Genomic DNA, 17,074 nt, shown 5'->3' with positions numbered 1-17,074 from the left:
TAACTCTGGTAGAGTCATGATTTTAAGCAATCTGACTCTGAGTCCAAATCATGGTGTATTTTCATAAAATGAAAATTCTCTGGAATCATGATGTCATGAGCAGTGGTGGAAATTTAGGCATCACGAAGCACCTCACGAGTGTACTAACGCAAAACAAACATGAGAGACTCACGAACAGGCTTGGTGTGTGTAAGTTCGTACCCGCCTGCTCGGAAGAACATACCAAAAAAATACCAAAAAGTTCACGAAATTTACTCGCGAGAAACTGAAGAAGGTGGGATTCCGAACACTCGGTTTTTGTATGGCGATATGGCTGAAATATTTCGCTGAAATATGTCATCAAATTACAAGGAGATGACTGCAATTCATTTTTAACTTCTTCCAATTACACAGTTCGACAAAAAAAGTCGATATGAATGCACAGAGACCGGACACCCCGGGCTTGAAAGTATTAAAATAAACAAAAATAATGGCGTTTTCAGAATGTTCGTGTCTGCCCCAGGTCATTTTTAAAATATACTTGAACTTTTTGCATTTTTTATTTAAAAATCTAATCTAATCAATAAACCGACACAGTGTTTTATATTCAGGACAGCGGAATTCATGTGCCATATAATGTTTAAAACGTTAAGTCCAATATGAAGAGTTGTAATAAGATTTGCAGGAAGCCCTCCCCCTTTTTTTGAACCTTGCATAGGGGACATTTCGATTTTGACACCAAAGCTTATTATGCGACGGCTCATTCTTCATGTCTTGTCGTAAATAGGGCAACTGTAGACTCAAAACGGATAGTTGAGTACAGTGACTACTTCCGGGACCACCGGATGTTCCAGAGGAAACCTGTAATTAGGGACAATTGATATTGAACTCCAATACATATCGTGCGACAGTCTCGTGCTAAATAGGGCTATTGTCTCGTGCTAAATAGGGCTATTGTAGACCTTAAGTGGATATTTGACTACAGTGGCCACTTTTGTGACCACCGGATATCCCTGAGGGAGGCTGTGATGTCTTCAATGACAGATTCCTCCGGGAAATTCCGGTGGTCCCAAAAGTGATAGGTTCCTTAGGGAACTATAGGAGGTCCCCAAAGTGGCCATATCCATTTTCGGTCTAAAGTTGACCTATTCATGACTAAACATGAAGAATGAGCCGTTGCACGATGAGTATTGGAGCTCAATTCCAATTGTCCCTAATCATAGGTTTCCTAGGGGACACCCGGTAGTCCCAAAAGTGGCCAATTCAATTAAATTCCCATTTTGAGTCTACAGTTATTTTATTTACGACAAGGCATGAAGAAAGAGCCGTCGCATGATATGTTTTGGTGTAAAAACAGAAATGTCCCCAATGACAAGTTCCTCCGGGAAATTCCGGTAGTCCCAAAATTGGCCACTGTAGTCAATTATCCATTTTAGGTCTACAATAGCCCTATTTAGCACGAGACATGAAAAATGAACTGTCCCACGATATGTATTGGAGTTCAATATCAATTGTCCCTAATTACAGGTTCCCTCTGGAACATCCGGTGGTCCCGGAAGTAGTTACTGTAGTCAACTATCCATTTTGAGTCTACAGTTGCCCTATTTACGACAAGACATGAAGAATGAGCCGTCGCATGATATGCTTTGGTGTCAAAATCGAAATGTCCCCTATGCAAGGTTCCCCCGGGGCACTGGGCGGCGCCATGAGTGGCCAAATCTGTACAAGACTCATTTTCAACTTATAATAGGGTATTTTATGATAAGCTAGGGAGAAAACAATATTGCGCGACATATTTTAAGTGAATAAATTGTTTGATCCCAATTCGGATCCACTACCGGCACCGATTCCGGGGAATTGGCCATATATTGGTTGTTTCTGGACCAATATTAATACTTGGCGCACCAATCGCTTCAGAATTAGATCTTCTATCTTCATGTGTAGTAAAATTTTGATTTTTTAGCCGAGACCTTTGCTAAAAACACGTCATAATTTTACTGCATAAGACATGCTTCCGGAAATCCGGATTATCACCGGTATCCGGTGGTCATAGTCCATCTTCGTGGATGCACCTCAAAACTAGATTAGTTGACCCGTCCATTACTTCTTAAAGAATTGAAATCGGTCAATTTTTGTCAAAGTTACAGCATTCCAAAGTTGGCCCAATTTTTGCCTGTCCCAGTTATTTTGACAACCCCCTGTATATCAAATATTCCATCATTTGCGATACTTTAAAAATGGGGAGGGTACAAAAAAGGGAGGAGGGCTCCCTGCAAATCTTATTACAACTCTTCATATTGTATTTAAAGTTCAAAACATTATATGGCACATGAATTCCCCTGTCCTGAATATAAAACATTGTGTCGATTTATTGATTAGATTAGATTTTTAAATAAAAAATGCAAAAAGTTCAAGTATATTTTAAAAATGACCTGGGGCAGACACGAACATTCTGAAAACGCCATTATTTTTGTTTATTTTTATACTTTCAAGCTCGGGGTGTCCGGTCTCTGTGCATTCATATCGACTTTTTTTGTCGAACAGTGTTATTTTATACATCGGGAGTAGTGATGATTCTCTAGTTCTACACTAGTGAAACTAGCTCAGATAAATTTATTTGCGTTTGAATACGATTCATTCATACTGTTCGGAATTTTAATCAAGGTGTTTGGAATATGAGACAGAATGAACAGAGGCAATTGAATCAAAATGGAATTCCATACTTTTACGTTAAAACAATATTAACCCTCTAATACCCAAATTTTTATTTTCGTTCTAAATATCATTTTTCGTTATCTAAAATCGTTCTAAACACGTTTTGGGCAATAATTTATTTTTATTCGCAAATTTGTGAATTTTGGTTTTTGATTTTTATAATTTTTATTTTTGAACATCCCTATTCCTTTTCATCTTTTCTTGAATCCTCTTCTGGTTATGGATTTTAGGCAATAATAAAAATTCAAGTTTTCACGGTACTTTTAAAAAATTAAAATTTAATTTTTTTTTTCTGGGATTATTTTTATTTTCCGTGTAATTAACGGAAATACAGGTTTGAAATTATTTTAATTCCACCAAGCCCTTCTTCTGTGATAGGTTGATCGTAGAAAAATATAAAAGCTTCGATTTTTTATATTGTACATTAAATGAACCCCAGGCATTTGTTGGTTATATAGGAATACAATTTTTCAAAAATACAAACAAGTTTCAAAAGTCATAAAAGACCTTCCTTATATGCATGTTATAAGTCAAGGTTAAATCCAAAAATAAAATCATTTTGATTTCCGAGCTACGAAAAAATACACAAAATTCCAAAGTGTACCCCGTCTAAAGGCGGGGTTGGGTATTAGGGGGTTAAACAATTTTATCGGCACACCCAACAGCTAAAAGTTAGACTTTGCGAATAAATTGAGATTTTCACAAATATCAGCTAATTTTTGCCTTTAAGATGCATTTGAAGTCACTGTTGGCCTTAAGTGTTCGAAATATGAGTCAAAACGTGGTGAAAGTAGGCCGCTATTGAGGTACTGCAGTCTAGTACTAAGGTATACCGGGGCAAGTTGAAACGAGTGTGGCAAGATGAAATGCAAAGTTTTGAACATGATGTCGATAAATGTTTTGTAGATTTTTCTTCCCTAAAGTTGATGTAATTTGTAAATTGAATGTTTCGGCAGTTCATTTTCTCATCATTACGAAATTTCAAACATGATACCTTGCCATTTCATCTTACCCCAGTCGATTTAACTTGCCCCGGTGTAACTTACTTGTGTTCGCTTTTTCATGAGAATACCGTAAAATCTTCTCTGAATTTGTTTTACTTATTTGTTTATTTCGAGGCTCAAACGACATCTGGCATAACGGAGCAGGAATCATTTAAAATTCTCAAGTATTATTACAGGGATTTTATTTTTTCAGAAATTGTTCCAACAAGTACTTTGAATCGTTGTAGAAGTTCTCAAGGATATTTTCATTGGAACTCCTTTGAAAATTATTCCAAAAGGCAACAAAGTCTTTCAAGACCAGCTCTTGAATTTGACAATTAATTTAGCAAGAGGATCGTTTAGAGATTCCAGAAAGTCATTTGATAAAATTTTAGGTTAGGGCTTTCAGTATGTTGTGCTCAAAAACGAATTTTATGTTTTCAATTTTAAGTAACTAAGACGCTCCAAAAGTGCTCCAGCACACTCTGCTTGCCTGGTGTTCGGCTCTAATTGACTATTGTTTGTAGATCTCGTATGTTGATTTATGCTGCCTATGCTGTGGGCATGTTAACGAAAAAATGGAACACAATTAGTAAGTGACTTTAACATAATCAAATAAAAACACAACATAATCAGCTCATTGTCCATAGATTCCTTGAGAATGGCACAACAAATGTGTGGAAAAGAAAGAAAATATAAAATCCGTTTTTGAGCATAATGGAGCCATAACCTAGAACATAATCATCACAGTCGTATGCCTGGGAAAGTTTATCATTTGATAAATACACCAGCAATGCCCACGAAGATAATTGAATAATTCCCTCAGGAAGTATCAAAACAACTCCAAGCTTCGGGTGAAAACCAGAAATTTCACTTAGGACACCTTTAAGCAACGTACGTATAAATTTCCAAAAAGAACTCTCAATGAATTTTACAAGAATTATTTTAAATCTTTCCAATTAATATTCATTAGGTTCTATCAGTTATGAAGCATAGGTGATTTCCAGATATTGTACAGGATTTCTTCAGAATATTGACACAATAAATCAAATAATCGGAACTTCCCACCCATAACTTTTTGAGTTCTCATAGATATTACTCCACTGGTTGCACCAGACAGTTCTCCAAGAATTAGTAAAAAATGTTCTCCTGAGCTTTCCTCAATAAAAACCTATAGAAATTTTTACGAAGATTCCAGAGATTTCAAGCTTTCCATCCAAGACAAGAAACTTTTGATGAAAAAGATTCACTTATTTCGCAAATTGGTCCATAAATTTCACTCCTTAAAGCGAGTTTCGTCAGCAATACCACCAGGATTTTTACATATTTACTCAACATCGGTTGTACTACCTTTCTTCGAACGTCTTTTCTGTAAACGCCAGTTCTCCGAATATCCCGTTTTCCCGACAAGTTTATGGCCGAATATCCCATTTTCCCGACAAGTTTATGCATTTCATGTATTCGTCATCTGGTATGCACCCTTCTCCATTTGATTGGCGGTTTTATTCGAGTTTCACCGTTCTCAGCATTTTTGGTAACATGTGTGTTGTCAAGAATGACCAAATATCTCCTTTCTTTGACTGCCTATCGTTCCTCTTAGTTCTCTGTCCTGCCACTGAAGACTATTATAGCACCTATTTGAAATAACTCACTTTTCGGGGAAACGGGTCATTCGGGGAACTGTCGTTCGGGGAAATGTTGCTCTCTTGGTTTACTTTCTCTTCAATTAATGACTGAGCCACATTGACCTGTTCTGTTGCGTTTTTTTTATGAAACGATAGCCAAGGACATTGTCCTCGACCAATAGTGAATAACTCCCCAAAAGCTTTAGTATTACACTGTTATAATCGAAAGAGAGTTAGAGAGGAGAGTCAATCATTGTTATGTAGGTCTTTTTGAAAAAATATACGAGAATTCATCAATATCAAGAAAATATAAAAGAGATATAATCTTCTAAGGACAACTCTTGAATTTATCAAAGCAAAAGAGCAAAAGAGGTAAATCCTCCAGCAAAGATAATTGACGGATTCCCTCAGGAATCCAGGATTATACCAGGAGTGCAATCAGCAATGCTCGAAGCAGGGATTCCTCTTTAGGGAATTTTACAAGAACAATTTTAAATCCTTCTAGAACTACATCTAATATTCTATCAGTTATGCATCAAAAAAAGTTTTCATGTTTTATATACGATTTGTCCAGGAAATTGATGGAATAAATTTGATTATTTAAAAATTCAATTCATCCCTTCTTCAGTTCTCACAGAAATTACTCCAACGGTTTCACCAGACAGTTTTCTAAAAATTCTTACTCCTGATTATTCCTTAATAAAATCGTTTAGAAATTTTAACGGAGATTTCAGGGATTAATATGTCTTCTTATAGAATATGGTCCAGTATTATGACAAGCAGGACCTATTCCTGTATTTTTCCATACATCATATCTGGGATTTCCTCTGGAATAATATTAAAGTTCGTGAAAAATATATTTCATCGATTTCTATAGGAATTAATTCAGCAATAATTTAGATATTTCAAGGAATTCGCAAAGATTTCAACAAGAAGTTCCTTCAAGAATAAACTATAAGAATTGATTGCCAGTGATTGCTTCTCATTGCTGAAACACGTTCAAAAATTCGTCTGAGGAATCATAATTAAATCCATCAAACAATTATTACTCGAATTCTACATCAGTAATTATTGGACGGAATTTTATTTAAAAAAAACGCATCGTTATCACCTTGGTTTCTGAAACAATTTTGGGACTTATTCAAGAAAGAAATTGAGGAAGCAGCTCAATACAAAAAAAATATTGAATGAATTCTATTAGAAATAGATGCAATAATTTATTGTGGAATATTACAATAGTTACTTATTATCTAAAGTTAGAGTCCAAAGAGACATTCTAAGGGTATCCCGAGAAAAGTATTTTCAATGAATTTAGGAAGAAATGCTTGAAAAACTTTTGAATTTGATTCCTGAAAAAAACTCGGCCATATCCTTAGAGGGTTTGCGTGTGAAATACCTGACAATATCGGAAGGAAACTACATGAGCGTAGCAAAGATTTCCTAAAGGGTGGGAGGAAGTTCAAGCGACCTTAAAACTCTATCACAAATTTAATGCGAAAACGATAATTGTACACAAACTTTGCACTCTTTTTTAATGGGACTATGAAAGACATCCATCCTCTTTTTCCATTCACAGTGAGCAAAGTAGAGTCCAAAACATGTCTTGGTTCAATTTATTTCTTGAGTAACACTTCCACTAAAGGTTTGGAAAATTCCAGATTGGAAAATTTTCATAAACTTGATTAGAGATCTTTATGACCAGCAATTTTACCCTGGCCAGTTATTGACACGCATCAGACATTTACGTTCAAAAAAAGACCTGCTCTAGAAATTACTCAAGGGACACTGTCAATGTTTATTTCCGGAAATAAATCAAAATTGTAACTTAATAGTAGACAAGGGACAAGCATGCTCCAATGAAGAGTTTCAATGGCTGAATTGGGAATCGAACCCACATCCCATAACACGATGCGCTTGAATACCTGACGACACTAACCGCACAGCTACGACGCCCACATCTTTGAAATTTTGAAACGATGAGAAATTTACCTACTTATACAGAAAGTTAACAAATGAAAAAATATTTTTAGTGAAAAAAGGCTATGAATTATTTACATCATGTTCAAAACTTTGAATTTCATCTTGCCCTTGCCATTTTAACTTGCCCCAGTGAACCTTAACTTAGAATATTCCTTTAGAGTTTTATCCAGAGATTTCCACATCCAATGAACTCCTAAAAAATATGTAAAACTTTCTTCAAGATTCTTGTTTAATACTTGAGAAATCCTCTCATAAAGTCCTTCAGGTATTATCCAGGTTTTTTCTTAAAACAATCCCGTGCAGAAATTGATAGATTTTTAGAAGTTATACGTTGAAAAATTATTATTATTATTATTTATCTTTATTTGAAGCGGCATTTTGCTCTTAATGAGTTCGCCAATACTTCCTTTGAATTCTGCAGATTCAATTATGGTAGTATTTTTAGAGACATTACTAAACAAATTATAATTATAACAATAAAACCCAAAGGAAACATTGGATAAAGTCCTGAAAAAATCTTTGAACGATTTTTTAATGTCTCCTTTGAACAGAAATTTCAATATTTGAAGAAAATCTTAGAAACAAATATTTCTACAGAAGTTACATGATTTATTCCTGAAAACATCAAAGCGATATATTTTAGATAAACTTTGTCATAATACCAGGAAGAATTTCTGGATCAATGTTTTAGAAACATATCTGTTGGAGATCCTGAAAAATACCTGGGAATATTCTTCCAGGAACTGTAATGGAACTGCCGTTATGTGATTCGTGGAGTAATTTCTAGAATAAACCGATGAAGAATACTTGGAAAAAATACAGAAAAAAAAATCCAGCGAAGAATCCAATTATCTGAGGAATTTTGCAAACTTCCTTGAAAAATATCAATGAGCATTCTAGGAGAAATTGCTTATAACACATTATAAAAGAAATACTCAAGCTAAACAACTGGAAAAATGTGGAGTAAAATTCATCTTCTCTGCTTAATGGCTAATGGATTTGAAGAGGATTTTATAGAGTCGTTGAGGGCAAGTTTTCATGATCAATTTCTTAACAGAAAATTTCGAGCGATTGATGAAAATGTATGAAGAAAAAAAAAACCTTGACGAATTTTACAATTAATTAAGAACAAATTCATGGAGTTAAAATGTATAACTCCTTAAGCGTTATTATGGGTGTAGCTTCCAATCAAGTTCGAGAAGAAAATTTCTTTAAAACATTTAGAAAAAAAGTTTACATCTAAGAATAATATTTGTAAGAATCTTTACAAACTTTTTAGTATTTTTGTTTTTGCTTGAATAACTTTAGTTACTTGAAATCCAAAAAAAAAAACAAGATGCCAGAATAAATCCTTAGAGATGTCTTAAAAGACATTCTATGTTAAATATTCGTTGATTACAAAAAAAATCTCGATATTGATAAAGATTCGATTGAGAAATTCATGGAACAATTTCTGGAATAAATTGGAATAAATTTTGGAATATTGTCAAATTTTTAAAGAAGCTGCTCAAATATCATATTTTTTGAAGGCCGAGATTTTGTTTCAAAGGATACTGTTTTGAGTTAAATTATGCGTAAAAATGACTCCAAAAATATACCACTTGGAAACTATGAGTTAATACTTCTGTAACTTCTAATTTTCTCAATAAATTGCTTTCGAACCCTAATGGAAGAGGTACCTAGGTACTGTTACTTGCGTTTCTTTCGACGAAACCAGTTTTTAATTCACGGAGAAGATGCTTGGATACAATATATTTCAAATGGTTGGTGCAGAACTGGTGGTCATTTTTTCATTGATAACGATTTCAGACACACCGTGCTTCCTTTTCATAGGGAGCTCAATCGCTTTAGATTTCGAAACGTCAAATGCCAATCGATTATAGCTATGAAACCATCGTCAACGAAAAAGTGCATTTTCGCCCCGGATTCTCCTATACGCATCGATAGTCGTCGATTCCGTTCCCTGCAATCACTTTTTTATTCCTAGGAACCCATCAGTCTTCAGGACTCATTTTTCACCTCGGCCTACTAAGAACAACACGTTTTTCCCACTAAAAAACTCACTTTTTCACCCTCAATCCCTCTGTCGATTCCCGAAAAGATTATTCAATCCTTATTTGTACGAAACCCCAAATTCACTTCCCCAGCACGATTCCCCGTTTGCAAGTTGCCATCTTTGGCACCGCGATTGCCACTTTTTGCACCATTTTCAAACAAATTGCACACACTTTCTTTCTACCTGGGGGAACTTTTGGGCCTATCGAACAGAAGAACGTGCGACTCTCAACTCCCAATCCGATCGAAAAACTAACGCATAGCAATCAATTGATAGCGTTTTGGGGGAGCACTCACGCACACTCATCGAAAGAACGGATAGCACATACGCACAGGCGCTCGGAGAGACGCGGGCGCGGTTTTTGTGGTGGGGGGCGCGAAGGCGAAAGGGGCAACCCGATCACAATCACTGGGGTGCACCTCTCGCTCGGCTGACTACAACACTGACACTGGACACTGGACGAGGACGACGTGTGGCCACGACGAAGGCAAAACCCGAACTGTGCTGCTGACCTGAGCTGAGCTGAGCTCCCCGTTACGAAAGGGAGTCCCGTTCCGGGATATCGCCACGGCGCCAACGAAAGCCAGGCGAATTTCTCTTCCGCTCTCTTTCAGCGGAAAACGTCGGGAAAATTCGGAGGATTTTTACTCAGAGCAATTACCAATGAATGTTAATGTGAACTACTCACAGTCTCGTGTTGCATTTTCCTGCGAAGGTGTTGGTGGAGAATTGAAGTGTGATTACGGGAAATGTGACGAAATTTTTCGGTGAAGAGTAATCCACCTAATAATTTGCTTATATGAGTGTTTTGACCTCTTTAGTTTTCTATGAGTTTCAAATATTGAGCATTGTACGCCCCAAGAACCCAGTAACATTCCAGTTTATATTTTGAAAACCATGGTTTCAAATCTGGCTCAAAACCAAAATTGAAGCAGATTTGAAACCATACATGACACAACCCTCTTAGGAAATAATTGCTAGAAAATTAGGCGTATAACCTGTTCTGGATACCAAACATATAAAAAAAACCTGTGTCAAATCAATAAAATTTTAAAATCGAGAACAAATATTAAAAAAAAGTCATAATCCTATGCAATTTCACGGCTAAGCTTTGGAATTAAGCGAATTCAGCTTTCTCGAGTAACATAAAAAAAGATTCGAATGAATCAAAAATTCGCATGTCCTAGTTGATTGTTGGATAACTCTCGTAATTTAAATTGAAATATGTATTTATGTATAAAATCGGTCATCGATAATGATCTTCAGTGAAGTCTTCATAACTTTGTTATTTTCCAACCAATTTTGAAGCTCATAAAAAAAAGAATAGTTTGTTGAATACCAAATTTAACAAATATCAAAACTATTCGTAGTGAAGTGTAGTTTTCTCCAATTTTTTCCACTTTGTACTGAAATAATCATCTTCGTTCGACCATGACTTCATTAATCCGATTCCAGATCTTTTTACATGCTTATGAAGCTAATTTAGTTGTTTTCAAACTGTGCATACACCAAATTACAAAAAATATTGTTTTGACTTCTTATTTAACAAAAATTATCATAAAACATTTAATGAAAAAACCAAATTGCTTAGAATTGTAGATTTTTTTACCGGAAATTGCGTTTTTACTGTTTTACTGAAGTTTATAAAGCATTTGTTATAACTACAAGTTAAATAGTGCAATAATAATTAAAATTTCAAAAATATTTTTGTTATAAAATTTATGGACATTGCCAAGACTTTTTTGAATGTTTAACGAATGAGAAATATCAGTTTCAGCTGTCAAAACTATTTTTTTAACTAATTTGTTGTATTCACAGTTTAAAAACAACTTAATTTGCTTCAAAAGCATGTAAAAAGATTTGAACTCGGTTAAGTTTTCATGAAGTTATGATCAAAAAAAGATGGAAATATTTGGAGAAAACTAGTTTTAATTTAAAATAAAACTACTTTTGATTTAACCTTCCTTGTGCATTGGGGTCATTTTTGGCCAATCGACACGGTAAATAAGCTGTAACTTTTTAGAGAAAAGAGATATAAATCTGAAATTTTCTGACTTTTCCTAACTTTTGAAAACAAACATTTTCGTGCTAAAAGAAGCTTTCAGTGACCTCTAGGAGCGGCGCTACAAAAAAAGTGACACATTATGCATTAAGGGTCAAAAATGACCCATGGCTTCAAAACGCTCTCAAAAATCCATTTCTTAACCGATTTTCGTTCTTTTAGCTTCATATGAAAGATATGGAACTCAAGAATGGAACCCTGGAAATTGTTTGTCAGTATGGCCATTCTGGGCACAAGGGCACCAGAGAACCTGGAACCTGTTCCAGAAAGAACTAGCGTATATCATATTCAGCAGTTCATACACATGTATATAACGACGGTTCGAATTTCATGGTTTTTCATTCCGATTTACAAGAGCACCAAGAGAACCAACATTTAGATTTGGCCGGTATTTCGGAGTGTTCCGGAACCGGTTCCGTTAGGGTGTGATGTGGACATTTTCAGACCTTCATATAGTACCATCATGCGACGGCTCAAAATACATGATTTTTCATCCTGATGTAAATGGACACCATGCCATATACCTGGCGTTACGCACCTAGTGGAACAGAGCCTGCTTCTCAGCATTTATTAACGGAGAGGTTTGCCATCTTACTATTTTTGCCTAAGTATATCGCTTGGCAAGCACGATGATATTGTATGCTTGGGAAGTCGAAAAAATTTCCAACCCGGAAAGATCCTCGTCCGGTGGGATTCAAACCCATGCCCCTTAGTTTGGTCTAGCTGAGATGCTGTGTGTTTACCGCTGAGCTTCCCAAACATAAACATATTAAATTTGAATATCATTTCCGTTGCGGCCAAATTAGAAAAAAAATTATTATACAGTCAATTCAGCATAACTGGACTTTGAACGGACCAGAGAACAAGGGAGGTATACAGTAAAAGCTAGAGTAGCCTGACCAGTGAATTACAACAGAGTTGAAACAGATTTTGCTATTCCGTTATCGCGTTTTTTCTAAAAAAGTATGTTATATATTTTAATGATTAGTAGTTAAAATAATAAAAATTATAACACAATTTACTCTAAACTAAACTAAACTGAAACAAAATATGTTATAATTCAAACAAAAGTGTAACTCATTATTTTTCGAATCAAACCCAAATAAAACTCATTTTGTTATTTTCCATTATTTATTTGTACAATTTGTTGTAAGCAATTGCTCTCACAAATTTTATGAAAAATGTGTTATAATTATGTTCTAACTAGTAACAAATTTGAAGCAGCTTTTGTTAATATGGTTTTGTTTCAATTATGTTTAAATTTCTTCCATGAATTCAAAGTACTTCTAGCAAAAATTAAACAAAATTTGATATTTGTAATAAATCTTGATATAATCGTGCTACAATATTGTTGTAATCCACTGGTCGGTAGTAGATAAAATAACAAAAAATTCAATACATTTTCCTCTATACTAAACAAAATTGAAACAAAAAATAATGTAATTTAAACAAAAATGTAACTTATTATGTTTAAAAACAAACAAATATATAAATCAGTTTGTCATTATTCATAACTTAATTACAACAAAATTTGTTATGTTTTTTACATGAAAAAAAAAACGCACATGTATAAGTAACTTCCCTCCGATTTTTTATCACGATTTGTTTTATAATTATTGTATAAATTTAAACAAATTTGAAATAGCCTTTGTTATTATAACTTATTTTGTTTTAATTAGGTAAGGACATTGTTACAACTCAACGTGCAGGAACAAAAATGAAATAAAATTTGATATTTGTAACAAATCTTGATATAATTGTGATACAATTTTATTGTAATCCACTGATTTCATTCTGTGCACGTGCTGCAGCCTTATGTGCAGGAGCCATAAGATCCAAGATAATCTCTACTGTAATCCTTACATCGATTTTTCCATGGGTTCCACAAGCGGTTACCCTGAGATTTCTCCGCTACCAGACCGTTTCCGATAGAACTCCAGAAATACCAGCAATTCCATCAGGAATCTAGGAACTCCTTTTCTCAAAAAGATGTTTTAAAGAAAATAGATAAGGTCCTGAAAAGATTCCTAGAGCAATCCCTGGAGAAACCTTAAAAATCACCTTCACGTAAATGCTTCCAGTGGACCTTTTGTCCTTTGAAAGAAGCACCACAACAGAAAACGGACTAGCATGCAACGCCCAATTTCACAATCGAAACACGTTCCTGACGAAAAGTTTTCCTAAATGAAGCGGGAATCGAACCCACACTCCTTTGTCGATGCGGATAAATGCGTTGTAATTCTAGAATAAAAAATAGAGTAATCCCTTGTAGAATCCCCGGTTGAATTCCTGGAAAAATGTCTGAAGTAATTCTTGCAAGAGCCAATCGAGGGATTCTTAGAAGAATTCTCTAGAGGAATTCATGAAAAAATCCCTGAAACATAAAATATGCTGTTTGGCTCCGCTGTTCATTTTTTACCGGCTTTTTCTCATAATAAAGACTGCGTAGACGAAAAGCATATTTCATTAAAATGTGCAGTTGATTGTCTACCAGCCCATCCTTGGAAAATTTCTAGAGGAAATCATTAAGAATTTTTTTTAAAGCAATCCTTTGTGATATTCCTGATGAAAAAGCTGAAGAAATCCCTGCAGGAATCGCTGTAGAGGTTTTACTAGAGAAATCCATGATTCAATGAAGAGATTTAACAAAAAAATCAATGTAAAGCATTTACTGGAGAAATATTTGTAGAGATTTTCGTAAAATAATCCCTGAAGTAGTTCTTAGCATAATGTATGACTTAATTCCTGCCGGAATTCATAGGAGAATCACTGAAGAAATTTCAAGAAGAACTCTTAGAGGAATCCCTGTTGGTGGTTCAGAACGTGTCCCAGTCAGTCTGGAGAAATTATTAAAATAATTCATGTTGCGATTTTCCTTGTGGTAACTCTGGGAGAATTCCTCCAAGAAATTCTTGAGGAATTTGTAAGTTGAGAAACACCTGTAAAAATTCCTGGTAGAATTCCTGGAGTAATTTCGGGAGGAATCCAAGAAGAAATTTTCGGAATAATTCCTGGAAGCATCTTGAGAAGACTACTTGGAGATATCTTAGTATGTTTCCGTGGAGAAAATTCTGAAGAAATCACTAGATAAATATCTTGAGTAAACATTGAAACAAAATGTCTAGTGTAACTTTTAGAGAAATTCCTGGGGGAAAACTTGAAGATATGAACATTAACATACTCTAACAATCCCTTCATAAAAAAATGTTGCCTTGTAGATTCTCTGCAAGAAACCTTGATTTTCAAGAGGAATCTCTAAAATAATACCAGAAAAAATCGCTTAAAATTATCTGGAGAAATTCCGCAGCTTTCCTGAAAGAATTCTTGGAACAGATCTTGGAGGATTTCTGGGAGAAACTCTTGGAAGAATCCCAGTAAAAAAATTACTTTAGTAATCACTAGAGACATTCTTGCAGAAACTCCTTGCGAAATCTCTAAAGGAATCCCTGTAAATGTCTTGGCTGTCTTGGTAGTGTAATTCGAACAACACGCCAAGCCGTTCCCATAGGGGACGTTAGCCAAAAAGAAGGAAGTTTCAAGTAAAACTGTTCTATATGGTATTAGGGCTGTGCACTATGAGGATTTATCGGTATCGGCGATATCATATTCAATCAATATCGGTATCGGCGATATATCGGATTTGCCATTATCGATATCGAACCGATATTCGATAATTTTCAAAAGAGATGTTTAGAAGTGAAACCGACAATATCAGCTTCGTTTGACACTAACTTTTGCATTATGGAGTTCATTGCATGAATTTCATAATGATACTTTTCCATAAGAAATGGATTTTTAAAATTTTTTGAACAATTTTCAATTATGTAGTATAAACAAAAAATGTTGTTCTGATTTATCGGAACTGTTATCGGATCGATAATAGCTTTATCGATATCGGAAAATATCGGGCCGACGTATATCGGATATCGTATCGATAAAATCGAACCGATAATATCGATACTATCGATAATATCGATATTTGCACAGCCCTATATGGTATGCCCTCTTCAACATCTAATCCAATTTCTCTCGCCGTTCCCTTACGGTACCTATCCATCTAGTATTCATTGCTTTCTTCTCCATGCTCCCTCTTACTTCAAGTAAAATAGACCGATATGCCGGTAACCAAATTAAATGCCTGTAAATATTGTTTGCAGCAGTCCTGAACGAATTGCTTATCGAATCCCTGGAGAAACTCCAGGTGGAATTGCTAAGATATTTAGCCTTTTAAGAGCCCTATCAATACTGGTCTAAAATGTATCATGGTAAATGATATTTCTTCCTGGATCAATCTCTGGCAAAAGCCCTGGTGAAGAAATTGCTGTAAGAATTACGGTAGAGATAATTCGTGAAGGAATTTTAGAAATAATTCCTGGAGAATTCTCTGGAAGAACCTCTGGAAATATTTAGAGAGTGATTCTTGAAGGAATATCTGAAGGTTTTTCTAAAAGGATGTCTGGTGCCCTATTTGAGCAGGTCTCAAAATTGCGATTGATGTCAAAAGTTATAATAGTTATAAGTTAGAATTATGTCAAATGGTTTCGATTCCTTATATTACATTTTTTTACTAATTTGGTGATAACGGAAATAAATTTCAAGTATGATAACTTTATGTTTAAGAGACCCATATAGCCTCTGCGGTAAACGCGCAGCTTTTCAGTAAGATAAAACTAATGGGCATGGGTTTGATTCCCACCGGTCGAGGATCCTTTGGGGTTGGACATTTTTTCAACTTCCCAGGTATACAATATCATCATGCCTTGGCATATATACATAGGCAAAAATAGTCAGATGGAAAACCTCTCCGTTTATAAATGCTGAGAAGCAGGCTCTGTTCCACTAGGTGCGTAACACCAGGTATATGGCATGGTGTCCATTTACATCTGGATGAAAAATCATGTATTTTGAGCCGTCGCATGATGGTACTATATGATGGTCTGAAAATGTCCACATCACACCCTAGCGGAACCGGTTCCGGAACACTCCGAAATACCGGCCAAATCTAAATGTTGGTCCTCTTGGTGCTCTTGTAAATCGGAATGAAAAACCATGAAATTCGAACCGTCGTTATATACATGTGTATGAACTGCTGAATATGATATACGCCAGTTCCTTCTGAAACAGGTTCCAGGTTCCCTGGTGCCCTTGTGCCCAGAATGGCCATACTGACAAACATTTTTCAGGGTTCCATTCTTGAGTTCCATATCTTTCATATAAAGCTAAAAGAACCAAAATCGGTTCAAAAATGGATTTTTGAGAGCGTTTTAAAGTCATGGGTCATTTTTGACCCTTAATGCATAATGTGTAACTTTTTCTTAATGCATTAGGAAGGTTAAGACAAATTTGGTATTCTTCAAACTTTTCATAAATTCAATTTTTGAAGAAAATGATGCTACGAGCTTCAAAATTGGTGTAAAACAACAAAGTTATGAAGCCTTCACTGAGGGTCATATTTCATAACTTGAAAATTCACCTTCGCTTGCTCCGCCTCTAAATTCTAATATTTTTGGCTCAAAGTTTGAGGTATGTCTTACGTTTCCGCGAGTTTTTCGATTTATGCATAGATTTTTTTTTTTAATTATCATAAAATATGATTGAAAAAAAAAAAAAAATCTATGCGCAAATCGAAAAACTCACAGAAACGTGTGAAAATGTTTCACAAATTGATTCACTA

The 17,074-nt window shown here is 35.0% G+C and overlaps 1 protein-coding gene across 14 annotated transcripts in view; it reads right to left on the bottom strand.

The window, feature by feature from the left end:
• LOC5571599 (protein encore) overlaps positions 1-17,074 on the bottom strand; it is a 267,851-nt gene that overhangs the window by 157,406 nt on the left and 93,371 nt on the right. For 5 of the 14 annotated variants that reach the window (XM_021841617.1, XM_021841630.1, XM_021841631.1 and 2 more), the window contains exon 1: positions 9,347-9,848. The exons of 2 other annotated variants lie outside the window; for them this stretch is intronic. The gene's annotated coding sequence lies outside the window, so the exon portion shown is untranslated. Of the gene's footprint in view, positions 1-9,346; positions 9,849-17,074 lie in introns of those variants that run through there. 7 more of the 14 variants (XM_021841619.1, XM_021841625.1, XM_021841618.1 and 4 more) reach the window with 5 other exon arrangements.

The sequence above is a fragment of the Aedes aegypti genome, chromosome 2 (assembly GCF_002204515.2).
Source record: "Aedes aegypti strain LVP_AGWG chromosome 2, AaegL5.0 Primary Assembly, whole genome shotgun sequence".
Taxonomy (NCBI): domain Eukaryota; kingdom Metazoa; phylum Arthropoda; class Insecta; order Diptera; family Culicidae; genus Aedes; species Aedes aegypti.
The sequence above is the reverse complement of the archived record's forward strand: the minus strand, read 5'-3'. Positions and strand labels throughout refer to the sequence as shown.